General features: G+C 29.3%; 2 long non-coding RNA genes across 2 annotated transcripts; one reads left to right on the top strand and one right to left on the bottom strand.

The window, feature by feature from the left end:
• Positions 1 to 9,306: 9,306 nt before the first annotated feature.
• LOC106617271 (uncharacterized) lies at positions 9,307 to 12,515 on the bottom strand. Its single transcript, XR_001330714.3, has 2 exons — positions 11,368 to 12,515; positions 9,307 to 10,112 (listed from the first exon to the last, which is right to left on the bottom strand). It is a non-coding gene; the product is annotated as an uncharacterized lncRNA (long non-coding RNA).
• On the top strand, positions 10,038 to 11,868 carry LOC118680646 (uncharacterized). The gene is made up of 2 exons (XR_004976246.2): positions 10,038 to 10,154; positions 10,683 to 11,868. It is a non-coding gene; the product is annotated as an uncharacterized lncRNA (long non-coding RNA).
• Positions 12,516 to 16,806: the final 4,291 nt, after the last annotated feature.

Consider the following 16,806-nt stretch of genomic DNA (forward strand, 5'->3'; position numbering starts at 1 on the left):
CTCTTTACTCTTTTGTACTCTTATCGAAGACATAATTTTTACTTAAAAAATTAGGGTAACGTCGTTAGGGTCTATGGTTCAATTTTTTTATTAATAACGCTTTACTTTAGTATTTACCCTTTTGTACTATTTTCGAAGACATATTTTTTGAATAAAAAATTAAGGTTATGTCGTTAGGGTCTACCGTCTCAACTTCTTTATTAATAACGTTTTACTTTAACTCTATACTCTTTTGTACTCTTTTCGAAGACATAATTTTTACTTAAAAAATTAGGGTAACGTCGTTAGGGTCTATGGTTCAATTTTTTTATTAATAACGCTTTACTTTAGTATTTACCCTTTTGTACTATTTTCGAAGACATATTTTTTGCATAAAAAATTAAGGTTATGTCGTTAGGGTCTACCGTCTCAACTTCTATATTAATGACGCTTTACATTAAGTATTTACTCGTTTGTACTATTTTCGAAGACATATGTTGTGTATAAAAATTTAAGGGAACGCCGTTAGAGTCTACTGTCTCAACTTCTTTATTAATAACGCTTTACTTTAACTCTTTACTCTTTTGTACACTTTTCGAAGACATAATTTTTACTCAAAAAATTAGGGTAACGTCGTTAGGGTCTATGGCTCAACTTCTTTATTAATAACGATTTACTTTAACTCTTTACTCTTTTGTACTCTTATCGAAGACATAATTTTTACTTAAAAAATTAGGGTAACGTCGTTAGGGTCTATGGTTCAATTTTTTTATTAATAACGCTTTACTTTAGTATTTACCCTTTTGTACTATTTTCGAAGACATATTTTTTGAATAAAAAATTAAGGTTATGTCGTTAGGGTCTACCGTCTCAACTTCTATATTAATAACGCTTTACATTAAGTATTTACTCGTTTGTACTATTTTCGAAGACATATGTTGTGTATAAAAATTTAAGGGAACGCCGTTAGAGTCTACTGTCTCAACTTCTTTATTAATAACGCTTTACTTTAACTCTTTACTCTTTTGTACACTTTTCGAAGACATAATTTTTACTCAAAAAATTAGGGTAACGTCGTTAGGGTCTACTGTCTCAACTTCTTTATTAATAACGATTTACTTTAACTCTTTACTCTTTTGTACTCTTATCGAAGACATAATTTTTACTTAAAAAATTAGGGTAACGTCGTTAGGGTCTATGGTTCAATTTTTTTATTAATAACGCTTTACTTTAGTATTTACCCTTTTGTACTATTTTCGAAGACATATTTTTTGAATAAAAAATTAAGGTTATGTCGTTAGGGTCTACCGTCTCAACTTCTATATTAATAACGCTTTACATTAAGTATTTACTCGTTTGTACTATTTTCGAAGACATATGTTGTGTATAAAAATTTAAGGGAACGCCGTTAGAGTCTACCGTCTCAACTTCTTTATTAATAACGTTTTACTTTAACTCTATACTCTTTTGTACTCTTTTCGAAGACATAATTTTTACTTAAAAAATTAGGGTAACGTCGTTAGGGTCTATGGCTCAACTTCTTTTTTAATAACGATTTACTTTAACTCTTTACTCTTTTATACACTTTTCGAAGACATAATTTTTACTCAAAAAATTAAGGTAACGTCGTTAGGGTCTATGGTTCAATTTTTTTATTAATAACGCTTTACTTTAGTATTTACCCTTTTGTACTATTTTCGAAGACATATTTCTTGCATAAAAAATTAAGGTTATGTCGTTAGGGTCTACCGTCTCAACTTCTATATTAATAACGCTTTACATTAAGTATTTACTCGTTTGTACTATTTTCGAAGACATATGTTGTGTATAAAAATTTAAGGGAACGCCGTTAGAGTCTACTGTCTCAACTTCTTTATTAATAACGCTTTACTTTAACTCTTTACTCTTTTGTACACTTTTCGAAGACATAATTTTTACTCAAAAAATTAGGGTAACGTCGTTAGGGTCTACTGTCTCAACTTCTTTATTAATAACGATTTACTTTAACTCTTTACTCTTTTGTACTCTTATCGAAGACATAATTTTTACTTAAAAAATTAGGGTAACGTCGTTAGGGTCTATGGTTCAATTTTTTTATTAATAACGCTTTACTTTAGTATTTACCCTTTTGTACTATTTTCGAAGACATATTTTTTGCATAAAAATTAGGGTAACATCGTTAGGGTCTACCGTCTCAACTTCTATATTAATAACGCTTTACATTAAGTATTTACTCGTTTGTACTATTTTCGAAGACATAATTTTTACTTAAAAAATTAGGGTAACGTCGTTAGGGTCTATGGCTCAACTTCTTTTTTAATAACGATTTACTTTAACTCTTTACTCTTTTGTACTCTTATCGAAGACATAATTTTTACTTAAAAAATTAGGGTAACGTCGTTAGGGTCTATGGTTCAATTTTTTTATTAATAACGCTTTACTTTACTATTTACCCTTTTGTACTATTTTCGAAGACATCTTTTTGCATAAAAAATTAAGGTTATGTCGTTAGGGTCTACCGTCTCAACTTCTATATTAATGACGCTTTACATTAAGTATTTACTCGTTTGTACTATTTTCGAAGACATATGTTGTGTATAAAAATTTAAGGGAACGCCGTTAGAGTCTACTGTCTCAACTTCTTTATTAATAACGCTTTACTTTAACTCTTTACTCTTTTATACACTTTTCGAAGACATAATTTTTACTCAAAAAATTAAGGTAACGTCGTTAGGGTCTATGGTTCAATTTTTTTATTAATAACGCTTTACTTTAGTATTTACCCTTTTGTACTATTTTCGAAGACATATTTCTTGCATAAAAAATTAAGGTTATGTCGTTAGGGTCTACCGTCTCAACTTCTATATTAATAACGCTTTACATTAAGTATTTACTCGTTTGTACTATTTTCGAAGACATATGTTGTGTATAAAAATTTAAGGGAACGCCGTTAGAGTCTACTGTCTCAACTTCTTTATTAATAACGCTTTACTTTAACTCTTTACTCTTTTGTACACTTTTCGAAGACATAATTTTTACTCAAAAAATTAGGGTAACGTCGTTAGGGTCTATGGCTCAACTTCTTTATTAATAACGATTTACTTTAACTCTTTACTCTTTTGTACTCTTATCGAAGACATAATTTTTACTTAAAAAATTAGGGTAACGTCGTTAGGGTCTATGGTTCAATTTTTTTATTAATAACGCTTTACTTTAGTATTTACCCTTTTGTACTATTTTCGAAGACATATTTTTTGAATAAAAAATTAAGGTTATGTCGTTAGGGTCTACCGTCTCAACTTCTTTATTAATAACGTTTTACTTTAACTCTATACTCTTTTGTACTCTTTTCGAAGACATAATTTTTACTTAAAAAATTAGGGTAACGTCGTTAGGGTCTATGGCTCAACTTCTTTTTTAATAACGATTTACTTTAACTCTTTACTCTTTTGTACTCTTATCGAAGACATAATTTTTACTTAAAAAATTAGGGTAACGTCGTTAGGGTCTATGGTTCAATTTTTTTATTAATAACGCTTTACTTTACTATTTACCCTTTTGTACTATTTTCGAAGACATATTTTTTGCATAAAAAATTAAGGTTATGTCGTTAGGGTCTACCGTCTCAACTTCTATATTAATGACGCTTTACATTAAGTATTTACTCGTTTGTACTATTTTCGAAGACATATGTTGTGTATAAAAATTTAAGGGAACGCCGTTAGAGTCTACTGTCTCAACTTCTTTATTAATAACGCTTTACTTTAACTCTTTACTCTTTTGTACACTTTTCGAAGACATAATTTTTACTCAAAAAATTAGGGTAACGTCGTTAGGGTCTATGGCTCAACTTCTTTATTAATAACGATTTTCTTTAACTCTTTACTCTTTTGTACTCTTATCGAAGACATAATTTTTACTTAAAAAGTTAGGGTAACGTCGTTAGGGTCTATGGCTCAACTTCTTTATTAATAACGCTTCACTTTAGTATTTACCCTTTTGTACTATTTTCGAAGACATATTTTTTGCATAAAAATTAGGGTAACATCGTTAGGGTCTACCGTCTCAACTTCTATATTAATGACGCTCTACATTAAGTATTTACTCGTTTGTACTATTTTCGAAGACATATGTTGTGTATAAAAATTTAAGGGAACGCCGTTAGAGTCTACTGTCTCAACTTCTTTATTAATAACGATTTACTTTAACTCTTTACTCTTTTGTACTCTTATCGAAGACATAATTTTTACTTAAAAAATTAGGGTAACGTCGTTAGGGTCTATGGTTCAATTTTTTTATTAATAACGCTTTACTTTAGTATTTACCCTTTTGTACTATTTTCGAAGACATATTTTTTGCATAAAAAATTAAGGAAACGTCGTTAGGGTCTACCGTCTCAACTTCTATATTAATGACGCTTTACATTAAGTATTTACTCGTTTGTACTATTTTCGAAGACATATGTTGTGTATAAAAATTTAAGGGAAGGCCGTTAGAGTCTACTGTCTCAACTTCTTTATTAATAACGATTTACTTTAACTCTTTACTCTTTTGTACTCTTATCGAAGACATAATTTTTACTTAAAAAATTAGGGTAACGTCGTTAGGGTCTATGGTTCAATTTTTTTATTAATAACGCTTTACTTTAGTATTTACCCTTTTGTACTATTTTCGAAGACATATTTTTTGCATAAAAATTAGGGTAACATCGTTAGGGTCTACCGTCTCAACTTCTATATTAATAACGCTTTACATTAAGTATTTACTCGTTTGTACTATTTTCGAAGACATAATTTTTACTTAAAAAATTAGGGTAACGTCGTTAGGGTCTATGGCTCAACTTCTTTTTTAATAACGATTTACTTTAACTCTTTACTCTTTTGTACTCTTATCGAAGATATAATTTTTACTTAAAAAATTAGGGTAACGTCGTTAGGGTCTATGGTTCAATTTTTTTATTAATAACGCTTTACTTTAGTATTTACCCTTTTGTACTATTTTCGAAGACATATTTTTTGCATAAAAAATTAAGGTTATGTCGTTAGGGTCTACCGTCTCAACTTCTATATTAATAACGCTTTACATTAAGTATTTACTCGTTTGTACTATTTTCGAAGACATATGTTGTGTATAAAAATTTAAGGGAACGCCGTTAGAGTCTACTGTCTCAACTTCTTTATTAATAACGCTTTACTTTAACTCTTTACTCTTTTATACACTTTTCGAAGACATAATTTTTACTCAAAAAATTAAGGTAACGTCGTTAGGGTCTATGGTTCAATTTTTTTATTAATAACGCTTTACTTTAGTATTTACCCTTTTGTACTATTTTCGAAGACATATTTTTTGCATAAAAAATTAAGGTTATGTCGTTAGGGTCTACCGTCTCAACTTCTATATTAATAACGCTTTACATTAAGTATTTACTCGTTTGTACTATTTTCGAAGACATATGTTGTGTATAAAAATTTAAGGGAACGCCGTTAGAGTCTACTGTCTCAACTTCTTTATTAATAACGCTTTACTTTAACTCTTTACACTTTTGTACACTTTTCGAAGACATAATTTTTACTCAAAAAATTAGGGTAACGTCGTTAGGGTCTATGGCTCAACTTCTTTATTAATAACGATTTACTTTAACTCTTTACTCTTTTGTACTCTTATCGAAGACATAATTTTTACTTAAAAAATTAGGGTAACGTCGTTAGGGTCTATGGTTCAATTTTTTTATTAATAACGCTTTACTTTAGTATTTACCCTTTTGTACTATTTTCGAAGACATATTTTTTGAATAAAAAATTAAGGTTATGTCGTTAGGGTCTACCGTCTCAACTTCTTTATTAATAACGTTTTACTTTAACTCTATACTCTTTTGTACTCTTTTCGAAGACATAATTTTTACTTAAAAAATTAGGGTAACGTCGTTAGGGTCTATGGCTCAACTTCTTTTTTAATAACGATTTACTTTAACTCTTTACTCTTTTGTACTCTTATCGAAGACATAATTTTTACTTAAAAAATTAGGGTAACGTCGTTAGGGTCTATGGTTCAATTTTTTTATTAATAACGCTTTACTTTACTATTTACCCTTTTGTACTATTTTCGAAGACATATTTTTTGCATAAAAAATTAAGGTTATGTCGTTAGGGTCTACCGTCTCAACTTCTATATTAATAACGCTTTACATTAAGTATTTACTCGTTTGTACTATTTTCGAAGACATATGTTGAGTATAAAAATTTAAGGGAACGCCGTTAGAGTCTACTGTCTCAACTTCTTTATTAATAACGCTTTACTTTAACTCTTTACTCTTTTGTACACTTTTCGAAGACATAATTTTTACTCAAAAAATTAGGGTAACGTCGTTAGGGTCTATGGCTCAACTTCTTTATTAATAACGATTTAATTTAACTCTTTACTCTTTTGTACTCTTATCGAAGACATAATTTTTACTTAAAAAATTAGGGTAACGTCGTTAGGGTCTATGGTTCAATTTTTTTATTAATAACGCTTTACTTTAGTATTTACCCTTTTGTACTATTTTCGAAGCCATATTTTTTGCATAAAAAATTAAGGTTATGTCGTTAGGGTCTACCGTCTCAACTTCTTTATTAATAACGCTTTACTTTAACTCTATACTCTTTTGTACTCTTTTCGAAGACATAATTTTTACTTAAAAAATTAGGGTAACGTCGTTAGGGTCTATGGTTCAACTTCTTTATTAATAACGCTTTACTTTAAGTATTTACTCTAGTGTACTATTTTCGAAGACATCTTTTTTGCATAAAAAATTAAGGTTACGTCGTTAGGGTTTATCATCTCAACTTCTATATTAGTAACGCTTTACTATTACTATTTAACCTTTTCGAAAACATATTTATTGCATAGGAAATTAGGGTTTTGTCGTTAGATTCTTTTATCTTAACTTTTTCAAGTGTTTACTCTTGTGTACTCTTTTCGAAGAAATATTTTTTGGGTTACGTCGTTAGGGCTTAGCGGCTCAACTTCTTTATTAATAACGCTTTAGTTTAACTTTTTACTCTTTTCAAAGACATATTTTTTACAAAAAGAATTAGGGTTACGTTGTTAGGGTTTATTATCTTAACTTCTTTATTATTAACGCTTTACTCTTTTCGAAGACATATTTTTTACATAAAAAATTAAGGTTACGTCGTTAGTTTACGTTTCCTGGTTACTATTTTCGAAGACATATATTTTTCATAAAATATTAGGTTTACGGCATGAGGGTCCATAATTTCAACTTCTGTACTAATATCGCTTTACTTTTACTCTTATACCTCAGTTTTCCGTATTTATGGGGCTTTAACTCGGTTAAAAAATATCCGTTTACTTTTCAACTCCTTTATACACCTCTCGAAGACATATTTTGGCTTTAACATTTCTAGGTTTCGACGAGTTAAACGTTACTTAATTAATACAAATTACATGAGATTTTTTATAATATATGAGGTCTCTTATATTTTACATTATTGAAATATCGCAAAAAAATATTTTACGACTCTTTTCGTAATAGGATTGTAGGTAATTCTTAATGTTTAAGAAGTAAATTCATACACCGTTGATACGCTCGTATACTTATTTTTTTTACTGTTTAGATGCTTTTAGTACAATAGTTTATTTTATTTCTATTATATTTTTTGATACCATTTCATTTACGGACGCTTAAAAAAATTTAAACCTCAACATCTTAAAAAGCTTTTCATATTAATCATCAGCTTTGTATTTTATGGGTATAATTATTGTTTTGATAAGTCATACGTTAATTTATCCACGTATCTGCATTGTAAAAGCTTATATATTATTAGCAATTATACCTCTATATTATTACTTAATATTCTGGTAAAATATTTCACATTTCATCTAAACATTTCAGTTGTGGTATTTGGACTTGAAATGCTATGTAGAATAGTTCTGGAAATTTTGAACGAAATGGTTTAAAGAAATTTTTAATAGAATTAAAGTGTAGTTGTACAATTTATAAAGACGAAAATGAGATGTAATACAAACTTCCTTAAAATAGGAAAAAATCTAATTATCGATCAGTACGTGGGTTAGGGAACTGAAAGAAACTGAACATCTGTTCTGATGTGACTTAGCCCTTGTTCCGTTTGATAAAACTTGGAGAGTGGCCAGCTGTTTGTTGCTGAATGCAATTAAACTGATTAAAATTAATTTAATGCGGTATCCACAAGAGTTTTTTATTGAATAGACTTGGCATAGCTTTATTATTCATATATATATAATATTTTATATAAGTATACAGAGTAAAACTCAGTCACGACGGACAAAGAAGTGGCGCATCTAAATGATTGAAATGTTTGAAGAATAAAAACTGTATTCTTTAGTAAATACTGAGCAGGACAAAACAAAAAAAATCATAAAACAAAAATTGTTAACAAAACAAAAAAACTATTAAAAATAGGAGTTAAACAATTAAAAACAAAAAAAAAAATATTTAAAAAAAATATGAACAAATATGAAAAAATATTTTAAAAAAATATATATCTTCAAGAAATGTTTTTACATTATGAATAGAGCCATATACTACTGTAAGGATTTTAATGGTTCGTCACGTAAACAGAATGGACATTGCGAATAGTCTATCTTCTGGTATTTTTCAATGAAATGAAATTAAAATTATATTCAGTGTTTCTTTTCGGAAATTCTTTGTTAAATGTAGGAGATGTTGACTATTAGGTATTTGCTTATGTAAAACTCAAAAATAAAGCATGAAATTATAGAAACTAGATTTTTTCGTATGATGACTTAAGTCCAAAATACCGCAAAATGAAATATTAAATGAAGTAATTTCACCAGAATATCGCAATTTGTTTCTGCAGTTTTTCCTATCTAATGATTAGTATTTAGGCTTAATAAGTTGTACCGTCCACTGAATATTAAGTAATTGTATATATCGGATATTTTTGTAAGGGTACGTAGAATTTATATACACGTATTTTTGGAACACCCTGTTTTATTTTTAGGTTTATATAATAATATTAATATATAAAGCGCTTTACGCTTGCAGCCCCCTAAGGTTTTATTTGATTTATTGTTTTTCGCCATTCCAGTCGGTTTTTAATGTATTTAATAATAATTTCAGCTGTTAGTTTGATTTTTTATTTAATTTTCGAAGTTGTTTCCTACAGTTTGTTATAAACTTAGACCACGAGCAATGTTAAAATAAAATAAAATATATATGCATGTACGTTTAAAACTCATTTATGAATATGTATTATTTACGTTTGTACTCACTTTGGTCGTCGATGGGGCGTTCCTAAAGAGTTTAATTAAAGACTTAAAAAGTGGGCAGGAATAGTTATTTATTTTTCCCTTGTTTGTATGTTTGTAATGCTTTTCTTAATTTATTTAGCTTATTTTATGTTTTTTTTTCTCTGCATTGTGTTTGGTTTTGATTTATATAAATTGGTTTGGTCATATATGATAAATAACGCAGTAATTTTGTATTAACATAATTATGTAAGAGACCGATAAAACAATATTTCAATAAGTTCGATTTATGTAAGTTTAAGACACATGTACATTATGTAAGAGACCGATAAAACAATATTTCAATAAGTTCGATTTATGTAAGTTTAAGACACATGTACATATGGAGTTATTTGATTTACTCTTTCAACCTATAAAATATATAATTCAAAATTTTTAATAATAAAAAAAATATTTGTCTTAGGTTCCTTAACAATTCGTGCAAACCTGGGGTTTTTTTTAACGTAAGTATGTATATATTTATATGAACTGTATATCCTAGGTAATTAAGTGAAACAAAACAAATACCAATTCTGCATCATAAATTCCTCTACCGTCGATGACAAGGGCTTTTTCTGGTAGTAGAAGAAATAACAATGGCGAAGAAGAAGAATAATATTTAGCCGTAAGTACTATGGATATTGTAGTAGATGGGTTTATCGCTTTGTCTTCATGTTATTACGAACGAGGAGCTCTGCGCCTATGGTCAATTATTGTGTTTAATACTGAGTAGTGTTTCAGTTTTTATCTGCAAACTGCAATAACATTTAGTTATATACATATGTTTGCATGTAGCGGAAGTAGTAAAAACGACAAAATTGCTTTTCAAAGACGCCCAACAACTATAAAGTTCAAAGAAAGAAACATGGTTACGATATAAGATTGTGAGAAAGACTTATTCATTTAAGCTAGAATACTATTAATATTTTAGAATTAAAATTTAAATATATGTATGTTTGCAACTATTTTTTATGCATTTAATAGAGAGAGATGTACGAATATGTGCTTAATATAATCAATTGCCTATAAATTAATGATGACGTGTAAACTTCTTGGTTAAGGCGATAAAACATTTATTGGGTATTGCAAGTTTAGCAAAACTTTGTAGGTTTAGAAATGAAATTGAAATTTGGAAAGCCTTCGTTTTTGACCTGGATTAAAAAATAAATGAAAAACTTAATAAGGCGCTAGGGTTTTTGAAAATTTTGTGTTTTTTGCTTAAAAATATTTCATAAAGTTGTGCGGATTAGTATAGGGAGTGAGTCTGTATATGTATGTTGAACATTTTTGAAAATAAAGTACTAAAAAAAAAAGTAGGCCCATGAAAATTTTATAGCAAGGCTTCCTACGAAAAATATATATACACATGCATACATATGTATATTTATTCCTTTTGAACATTTTATTTACAGATACGATCAAAAAAATAAAGCATATGCAGCGAAGATCTCTTCACGATGTTGAAAATGTGCTAGAAACTGTTCTAGAAAAACTTCTTAATGGTGGCAGTTTCTACACACTCGTAATTTATTTATGTTATACATAAAAATCATGGATAAAAAATCACGCAGCTGCCTTTGGAATTCACATTTCGAAAGAGTGAAATGGCTATATATTCTTTGAACGCTTGCTTATTCACTTGCACGTCGTCGAAAAAACGTTTACGAGTCTTGCTAATAATATTTGTATGTATGCATAATGTATATGCTATATGGTATATGCAAAATGTAATATACAAAAAAAAATAATAATGGAAAAATACAATTTCGCAATATTGCGATGAATAAGTATTCGATTAAGCAAGAAGAGACGATTTCAATATATGTATCATATGTAAATGACGTAGACTTATACGAACACAGACATCAATTGCTATTGAACGAAAAAAAAAGTTTCGCAGACTTATTATAAGTAGAATGCGCTTGTTAGGTAGAGAAATAAAGTTAAAACGTTTCAGCTACGTAAAATATGCGTTGTAGGATATATATACTATAATTACGAATATCTAATATATATGTGAAAACATTACGATGTTTAATACATTTACTTAAATAGATTATGTAAAAAAATCGAATCAACTTCATTTAATTTTTGTACCTTACTCATTTTCCCAAATCCATTGGATTACTCATGTTCTAGGCTTTACACAGCCATTTATCAATGCAGATTTCTGCCGTTTTTTACGCCTGCCTCTTAATTGTTCCCAACACATAGGTGACCATGTTATAAGCCTGCCTGTCTGTTCAGCATAAATTCCTCACCGAATCAGCCTGCCTAATTGATAACTATGGTACGCAGTAACAGCTAATGGACAGCCAAGTGTGTTGGATAAAAAAAAACCATCCAAAAAAAATCGGCGAGGCGCCTAGATTTCTTCTGTTCTCATTGATTTCCAATAAAGCTCAAGCTTAAGTACTTCGTCTCTGCTAGCCTCCCGGTTCTTCGCCTAGCCATACTTGTAATTTCCTCACCAAAGACCAACATCCGGCTGCCATTTTAAAATAATTATTTTCTGCTTCTTTCACACTATTGTAACACTTTTTCACAACTTGACTCTTTAAGATTTTCAAACACTATGTTACACGACTGAAACACAAATGATAGAATACCAACTGGCGTTGCTGTATTTATACCTGTTGGCTGTGCAGTTTGGAAAAGTCGGGAAAATTCCACAATCAAATCGCTTTTATTGATTTTCGTTTTAAGTCTGTTTGTCTCTCTTTAACACACAGTGAGTTTATGTGTTACCTTTTCTGTGTACGGTAGCGGTAAACGAGAAGGTATACCGACTTTTTGGAACGTATTCAACGGGCACACATATACATATGTACCATATATGTATCACCTGAATCAATACGAAAAACGAAACTTTATAGATTATGTCATTTTCTTCTTATAATTTTAATTTATTTGTTGAGTATATTATATATTTTTATTAATAAAATATATATAGTGAAAACCGAAACAAAAACAATAAAAAACAATTATAAAAATCTCGCATAGAATCGTGTGCTCTCAGCCAGTTTTGTTTTTCTAAATATGTTCATACATATTTATGAATAGTTTTTTATATGTATGCATCTACTATGTATAATTTATTAATCAGTCAATCCAACAATGTGGAACTCGGTTTGCTTAAGCTACCGGGTGACAGCAAGTTCTAGAAACTTATCCAATGTTTTGAAAACATATATTTATGTATATAAAACGTAACAATAATCGATTTTAACATTTATATTGTCCACTTATTGTAGTAAACTTACTCATTCTTTACGATTTGATTCATTTAAACTATGCATATGTCAAATTAATAAATTTCTGTATAGTATGTGCATATGTACATAGGAGTTATACGTGCCTAAATGCATGACGCTATAACGTTTGAATAACATAAATATGTTTTTATATACATATATATGTATGTACATATATATTTACAATATATGTATGTATATGCGAATATCTGAAATATTATCGTACATGCATCCCAGCAAACATTGGCGAATTCTCGAATCTTTCAGAAAATTAAAGGTATTGACTAATTTTTTATTTATATTAGTAGTAATTTCACAAAAAGATTTAAGTAATGATTAAGCATTAACGGATTTCAGTTGAGCTATACTGCAAGAGTTGGCCTTATGATATAGTATAAATTATGACAACTCTCCGTTAATTCCAGGTTTCGACTAATAAAACTGTGTGTTTATACACATATCCCCAATATTAAAACAATCCTTTTAGGAAGCTTTAACACATATAACATCAAGCGGGGATAAAGCTCGACCCAAAGTTTAGCAAACGCAAGGAGTTTAACAAATAAATCTCAAATAATATTGTATTATATAAATAAAAATATCGATTCATTAAGATTTTGGATGATATTTTGAAAAAAATTGACACACATAATTTTTAATTTAATAGCGAACAAATACATACGTTTTCAATATGATTTACTCAAATATGAAATTTGAATTTGTTTCACATAATAAGCATATATATATATATGTACCTATGCATAATAGTTTTATAATAATATCTTAAATTTTTCATAAATTCTTGTTATTTGTATTTTTTAGCTATGTAAACTTTGTGTAGTAATATAGATAAAGTAGAGGTCTGTCAAACAACAGCTAATTTCTCAAACCGAGTCGTGAAATTAATATTGGATTGTTTTAAATTTATTATTTTAACAGAGAGCAGCATCGTTTGCAATGTAGGTTTGAAGAATAACGATAGTTGGCGAAATCAGCGCTTGGTAATGCGCCCAAAGCAATACAATAAATATTTAATAATGTATGTGTTATTAGAGCTATGTTCATAAATGCACGTCATCACTTAACTGATTAGTAATTACTATACATTTATAACACTCTAAAATACTTTGAATTTAGCATCGTTAGAATTTAAAAATAAAAAAAATGTTTCAAAAAAATGTTCAACAAATTTGTTTCTCAAAATAACTGCCTAAAATCATGCTGTGTGTACATATACAACATATAGGTACATGCTTATGCATATCGAAAACAAGGTATACGTACTTGCACTTTGGTACAGTCCGCGAAAACAACCCCTAAAAGCAGTTAATGCACACGGATATTTAGGGTGGGTTTAGACGTACATTTTTTTATGTCTCATATCAAAAAATACACTTTTCATATGTGTACGCGCCTTTTTATTTATGCCATCAACATTTATAAAAATTAGTTAAAGGTTAACTAAATCTGATAAATGTTTTACATAATTGTTCTCATACACATATACCTATGTATATGTAAATACATACCTGATTTAAAATGATTTGCGTTCCAAAAATAATGGGCATTTTCATATTGTTTGACGTTAGCGGCTACAGAAAAAGTAAGCAATGAAATAGCAGAAAATTTTATCGTGCTTCAAGGGTATGTCCTCTCGGAACCCGCGAAATTTTAATTTAAAAATTACTGGTATTTTTGAATACACCTCGTAAATTAAAATAAGACCTTTACCAGATAAATACGCAAAATAATAGAGGAGCACTGATATCTTTCTTACTTTCAATGTTGTTATTCTTATTTTAATATTGTATATACTCACATAATAATCATAAAGGAAAGTATAGAATTCTATATAAAAAAATTGTTTTAAAGCGAGATTAACTCTGATACTTATTTCTATTCAAGTCTCTACGATTTCCCAGCAACTTTTTTTATCGCCGTTAAATACTTAACAATCATTGTATTTTAACTAATGCGCACTTGTGGTTGTTTTTTATGTACCATATAAACGGAGTTTATCATTCACCTTTGTATCTCAAACGCTCTACTTGCTGTTGATTATTACTTTTTACTTGATATGATATTTGAAGTGGTTTGACTTCTTAGAATTCATTTACAAGAAAAGACTTAATGAAGAAATTTGATCAAACGCCGCGTAAGAAGTTTAAACTATAAGTAGTACTTCTTGATATTTTGAATCATGGGGGATTTCATAAAAAATTGAAACTGTTTAGAAGGTATTTAATATAATTTGTGTGACTAAAATTATTTTACATTTGGAAAAGAAAATTACTAGGGACGCTTTCAGTCATTCAGTTGCGATGTACAAAAAATTAATACACGAAAAACCCTTAACTTTGGTTGCCCCGGAGCTAAAGTACCTTCCAGAAATAACAAAGCTTTCATACAAGAAAGTTTGTAGCATTCGCTTGGACAATAACCCATGGCAAGTGTCCTGAAGATATCTTCTCAAATATAAAAGGTTTTCGTACAAGAACTTGATTTCGATCGTTCAGTTTCTGTGGCGGCTATAATATAAGACTATAGTGGTCCAATAACGGCGGTTTCAACGAATGAGCAGCATCTTTGAGAGAAAAGATGTGTGCAAAATTTCAGAGTGATATATGAAAAACTGAAGAACTAGTTCGCACATACATAGACGGACGGACAGACGGATCAGCTCGTCACACTGATCATTTATATATATTTTATATGGGGTCTGGTATGTTTCCTTCTGAGTGCTACAAGCTTCATGGCTAACGTCATGTAAACAGGGTATAAAGATCAATATACGTCAGGGTAGTCAATAGGAATTTATCTTCATCATGGCTCATAATTGTTCACATTTAAATGAATAGTTCAGAATAGGAAATGCTAAATATCTTTTATGTCGATTAATCGCTATTCAAAGAATTTTTCTGATACGAATTAAGATTAAAATTGAAATCGTGAAAATATTCTAGTAAAATACTTGATATAAAAAATAAGACTTTTTAAAACATATTTGTGAATCTCAAATAATTTCTTTCAGTGCAGTTTCGAGCTATATATATTATATATATATATATATATATATATGTTTGTATAAGTCTTGGCTACCTCCGAGGTGTTTGAACTTTTGGCCGCATTTTTGTTATTGTTCTACGGCAAAAGTGAACTGTGTGTTTGCTTGCGAGAACCGAATGTAATAAGTGCAGAGAAGAGGGATACTCTCCGACAGCTGTGAGAGACGATTTATTAGAGTGTCGGGCTGAACAAGGACACAAACGCACAATATAAGGACATGTTGAACTGGTGTGATTTTATGAGAGCACAAACACACATGCAAACGTATCTTTATACATATATACATGTTCAGATGTAGTTATGTATGTTTGTGTATAAGTAAGTACAATTATGTGACCACGTATTGAGGTGTGGTGGGCATAACGAAATTCTTTGCTACTTTATACTGTAAGCTTCACTTGCACTGGCTCTTTCAAAGTGACGTCTAGATGAAAAGGTCTGAGATAAACAACTTGTCAGCCAAAGTAATATTGTACTATTTGACAAATTGCATGAAAATATACTGCGAAATGACTTTATTTGTTAGTTTGTGACAAATGACCTACACGTTTATGTTACTATGGAGGAGGCAGAGATTTGATGCGGTTATCTTAATTTTTATTAGGTAATGAAGCTGTATGTTTTGGAAATGTTAATGTGGGTGTGTATGTAATCGCTTGCTGTGTATAAAAAGATTGGTTCAGTAGGCGGATTACTACAAGGTATAGAGTTGATAACTGGCTAAAAATATGTGCGTGCAAGCTTACATTGATGTTAAGCATTCGATTGTGTGTAGCTTATTAGCTTAAAGGCACGATATGAATTTCATTGTAACGAGCGAAAATAGTTGCTTGTTTGAAAACAGTTTCTTTTTAATGCTATAAAGTAGGAAGAGATAAAAATACCCAGTAGAAAAAATTTAAGTGAGTGAGTTGAACTTTTAAAATGCAGAATTTAGAAGTATTCGAAGCTGATTTCACAAATCAGTGACTTCAAAAATATTTTTTAGTTTCCTCAAATAATTTTCTTTTTACACCCTGAAAAGTATGTAGTAAATATAGGTATAAATGATCAGCGTGACGAGTCAAACTAATCACTTAGTGTTTGAGATATCGAAGAATAATATACATTATAACATACAACTGCTACATAAACTGATCGATCAAAATCTAGTTCTTATATTGAAAACCTTTTATTGGACAAGATATCTTCACGAAATTTAGCATAGATTATTCTC

Source organism: Bactrocera oleae, chromosome 2 (genome assembly GCF_042242935.1).
Source record: "Bactrocera oleae isolate idBacOlea1 chromosome 2, idBacOlea1, whole genome shotgun sequence".
In the NCBI taxonomy this organism is placed as follows: Eukaryota; Metazoa; Arthropoda; class Insecta; order Diptera; family Tephritidae; genus Bactrocera; species Bactrocera oleae.